This window comes from Fukomys damarensis, unplaced genomic scaffold, assembly GCF_012274545.1.
Source record: "Fukomys damarensis isolate Sample0158 unplaced genomic scaffold, DMR_v1.0_HiC HiC_scaffold_16, whole genome shotgun sequence".
Classification (NCBI taxonomy): Eukaryota; Metazoa; Chordata; class Mammalia; order Rodentia; family Bathyergidae; genus Fukomys; species Fukomys damarensis.
The window spans coordinates 96,371,923-96,376,766 of record NW_022900928.1 but is presented as its reverse complement, the minus strand read 5'-3'; the positions used below and the strand labels follow the sequence as shown (position 1 = coordinate 96,376,766).

The 4,844-nt window shown below is 37.5% G+C and overlaps 1 long non-coding RNA gene across 1 annotated transcript in view; it reads left to right on the top strand.

Moving 5' to 3' along the window:
• LOC104867338 overlaps nucleotides 1-4,844 on the top strand; it is a 24,693-nt gene that overhangs the window by 8,939 nt on the left and 10,910 nt on the right. The window contains exon 2 of the long non-coding RNA XR_781735.1: nucleotides 1,245-1,278. This is a non-coding gene — a long non-coding RNA (uncharacterized LOC104867338). The remainder of the gene's footprint in view (nucleotides 1-1,244; nucleotides 1,279-4,844) is intronic.

The following is a 4,844-nucleotide window of genomic DNA, read 5'->3' as shown; positions in this document are numbered from 1 at the left end:
TGTTTTTTGGTATTGGGAATCAAACTCAGGACCTTGCAGTTGCCAGGCAGGCACAGCACCACTGAACTACATCCCCAGCTCATAACTTTGTTAATTGTTTAGCTATTTCGCTCCTGAATCTGAAATTCTGGTTTCAGCATCTGCTATGGTCATTTCCCTTCACTTTTATTTTGATAACTTAGTATTTGGTTATTTAAGCTAAATGTTAATATAGCATTTTTATAAGTATACTTGATTTAGATTGCTAATGTATGCAACCAGTTTATATATTTTACATATTAAAGTAACATAATGACCTTGAGAAGCCAGTATCCTATTCAGTCAGATCCTTTATTTATAGTGTTCAAGTATCTCCCTAACATTCTCAGAATTAGAAATGGTTGTATAGATGGCACTTTTCATATGAGAACATAACTTAGGAAAGTAAATATACCCTTCCTGATTCATTCACTCTTTAGGGAAGGTTATTAGTTGCTAAAACAGTACAAGAAGTTAGAGGTTAGGAAATTCAGGAGCCAGAAACAATGTTATTTTAATCAGAAGACTGAGTACTCTATTGTTGTGCATTTCATGATATTTAATACATCTCAAAAATGTAAGTGCAGTAGATTTGTCCAGGTGAGACTAGACACAATGATTTTTGAAGTGTTGAAGAAAAGTATGGCTAAAATTACCATTTAAAATTTATGGGCAGGAAATTGTTGGCAGGAGCAGGGCTGGGGTGGTGGCAGACACCCAGGCAGAACCCAAGTAGAAGATGAATTTTACTGTTACTAAGTTATAGGGTATTGGCAAATACAGTCATCAGCTTCATATATTATTCTACTCTTAGAAGTTTTTGAATATATAGATCAAGGTTGAAACACTCAACCCTATCCCAAAGAGTTCTTAGAGGTATTTCTAGTGAAAAGTAAGTTAAAGACAAAATGCACATAAGAAAAATTCATGTAAGAGCCTTTTGCTTCAAGAATGGGCATTGCTAAGTATTTAAAATGTCCAAAGTGAATATCATCTATTTTCCTTACTTGCTTATTTTTACGAAGTCTGAAGTTATCTGTGTATTCCTTTCATTGAATTGATATGTCTGTTATAAAAGGTAAAGTTTTTATGATAACATGGAACTGGGACAATTACTTCAAGACCGTTAAAATTTTCCTGAAGACACTTGTCCTTGTAATTTGACCTTGCTTATGTTGGAAACTTATAGGATATATAAAACCAATTTTCCTTTCTTTATCCCTTAGGACTTTACTTCATTGTCACGTTTTCAGCATCCAGGTAACTACACACCTTCAGATGTGATTTATTTAATTACTCTCCATGGGAGACTTAGTCCTAGGAAAATTGTTTTGGAACTATGCTGTATGCTTGGTAAACTAAAGATTTTCTAAATTCAACACACACTTTTGTTTCTAGAATGGGTCTAGATATAAACAGATACTTAGCTCCTTTGTCCTCCAAAAAATAAAGTCACCATAAAATAACTGCAGAGCCTCAGTGTTCTAATTTAGATATGTTTCTCTGTCCTTTTGTTTGTTTTGGTTTTGGTTTTTCAAAGTCTCACTATGCAGTTCAGCCTGGCCTTGAACTCACTGTGTAGCCTAGGCTGGCCTTGAACTCATGGCAGTCCACCTGCCTCAGCCTCCCGAGTGCTAAGATCACAGATGTGTGCCATCATGCCCAGCAACAGTATACCAAAACAATTGCTTATTTTGTTTCTGAGTAATACTCTCTGGTTGGTGGAAGGACAATGTTGAGAGATACTGGCAGGAGGTGAAGAGTGAATGAAAAGAGATGCTGACAGGACACTTTTTGGTGAGATATTTTGTGAGGTGTAGGCGTTAGAACCTGGGCAGCAGAATGTCATGGATGTGGAGAACAGGCCTTTCTTTCCATGTCCACACATGTGCAAACAGTGGCTCTGAGACTATCTGGGGGCTTCACCTTTGGTGTGAATAGTGGGTAGCCCATGAGGCATGCCTTCAGCATTGGCCTCAGTGATCCTCCTTTAAGCAGTGTCAAAAGTATTGGACAATGGCCAGGCCCAACTGAAGTAGAAGAGAAAAAACATGATGGATCCCAAGTGAGAACTGGTTTATGGACACCTGTGAGGTATAGAACCAATGTTATGCCATTCCAGGGGCACCATCCACATTTTATTCAGTGTGACTCAGTTGTACTATGGGAGTGACATTTATTCAAAATTCAATGTCAGTCCTGCCCTCTGGAATTGAGAAATGTGGCTACCTAGTCTTGGGAAGCATCCCATGTGGAGACTCCCAGAAGTAATTACAGGCTGTTTTTTTATGAGCTACTGAGGTTCAAACTCAAACTGGTAAAAACTCAAGCCCTTATGATTTTGAGTTTTGAGCTAATATACCTCATTTTATCCCTGTGGTCCGATAACATTTGGGAACAACTCTTGTCAGAGCTTGTTGTATTGTCTAGGAGCAAGATCTACCTGAAGTTCAAGCAGTGTTCCAGATTCAAGAGTATTTGGAGGACTGGTAGATCATGCTTTTTCCAACAACTTATTTGCATGAAGGCTTGTGGTACCTTGTAGGTTAGTCAGGGGTTTCAAAATAGTATGTGTCTATCATTCAAATTATTCTCCATTTCTATTCATAACTGAGTTTAAAGAAAAGCCACAAGAATTTGCTTTTCATTTGAATCTATTCATCATGGAACTTATAACAACCTCCAGTGGGAAAAGCAGAGTATAGATTATTTTTCAGAAAGGCTGTGAAATCAGAACAAGAGAATTCCATACCTTTGAGTCTGGGTCCTGAGAGACAGAACACTTGACCATGGATCCAGAAATGCCTGTTAGGGGATTTGTCAGACATAGTAAGTCATAAAGACAGATGGACCCAGGAACTGTTTATTAAAAATTTGAAGTATTACATTCAAAATAAAACAACCAAGCCCAGAGGGCACAAGAAAATGCAGAGACAGATAGGATGAACCCCTTGGGCACCTATCACAGTTGCAGAGGTACTATTCCATTAGGTCAAATCTATGACTGTGTGAGAACAAGTCCTATAAAGCAAGCTGAAGGAGAAGGGAAAAGTCCAAGCTTGGTTTCCAGAAGTGTCAACAAGGTATCTGGGTACATACCTTGAATATAAATGTGGCTGCATTATAGATACCTTTAGGGGTGGCTCTAAACAAGGGTGGCCACCCTGAACTCTAAGCACAGGAAGTAACAAAACAGATCAATCAGGCTCTAGAAAAATTCAAAACAGAAATAATTTCCCAGATAACCATAGAGATAGTGAGCAAAATGGAAGTTGTGATTCGAGATTCTAGAGCAGAAACTGACAAAAAAATAGATGAGCTCAGGACCACGATAGAAGCCATGAAGGCCCAGCATAAGAAAGAAATGGAAAAAATAAACGCCCAACATAGGAAAGAAATGGAATCCATAAAACAGATTCAAACAGATATCCAGGAGATTAAACACTCTATTGAAAGTGTACGCAACAGAATAAAAGAATGCGAAGATAGGCTCTCAGATATAGAAGATAAGATTGCAGTCAGTGACCATGAAAAAAGAGGTCTCTTAAAAACAGTAAGGGGTCATGAGAAATCGATTCAACAACTCCTAGCTGATGGAAAGAAGAATAACATAAGACTGATAGGAATACATGAAGTAGCAGGAGAAAATACAAATAACTTTAAAAAGCTGTTCGCAGAATTAATGACAGAAAACTTCCCAAACAGAGGGGAAGAATTTGACATTCAGATGACTGAGGCATATAGGACCCCAACTAGCTACAATAAAAAAAAAATCTACACCTAGACATATAATAATGAAGATCCCAGAAACCCAACAGAAGAACAAAATACTACAAGCAGTAAGAGAAAAGAAACAAATCACATGCAAAGAAAAGCCCATCAGAATCACAGCAGACTTTTCAACAAAAACCCTTGGGGCAAGGAGAGCCTGGAATGAGATATTTCAAGTACTAAAAGACAACAACCTCCAACCTAGACTGATGTATCCAGCAAAACTCTCTTTCAAAATGGATGGGGAAATAAGACACTTCCATGACAAAGAACACCTGAGAAACTACATGAATACCAAACCAGCCCTACAAGGAATTCTGAACAAGATCCTAGAAAAAGACAATGAAGGCAGCAACACCATGAGGCCCAAAAGAGCAAATCAAATAGGCAAGGCAAGAAATTAAAAGGAGAAGGTGAAAAAGTAAAAAGAGTCAACAAAAGGCCAATAACATGTCAATAATAAGTCAGTACATATCAGTTATAACAGCAATGTCAATAGCCTCAACTCACCAATGAAGAGAAATAGACTGGTAAAATGGAATAAGAAGCAAAATCCAACAATATGTTGTATACAAGAAACACACCTAGTGCAAAAAGAAGCCCATAGACTGAAAGTGAAAAGATAGAAAACAATTCTCCATGTGACAGGAGCCCCCCAAAAAACAGGAGTAGCGGTCTTATTTGCAGACAAAGTAAATTTCAAACCAAACTGAATCTAGTATTATTGATGTAAGACGATACTATATCATGCCTCTATGAATGTAAAATATCTAGTACCTGCTTTATGATACATAGTAGGGACAGTGCTTTATCAGAGCTACATTTAATGATATTACTCTAGAATGTTCTCTTTCCAGATGATGATTAAGAGGCTAATAGAAAAAATGGTGCCAGGTACCACAGCAACAGAACTTTGCTGTTGTCTGGATATTATTCTTTTCTTTGTTTTTTTTTTTTAAATGGAATGTGCTGAATGTCTATAATTTTGTTCAGATGACTGCAGAACCTGGAAAAGCTGTTGCTGCTATCGATGCATAACATACTATTATTAGCCT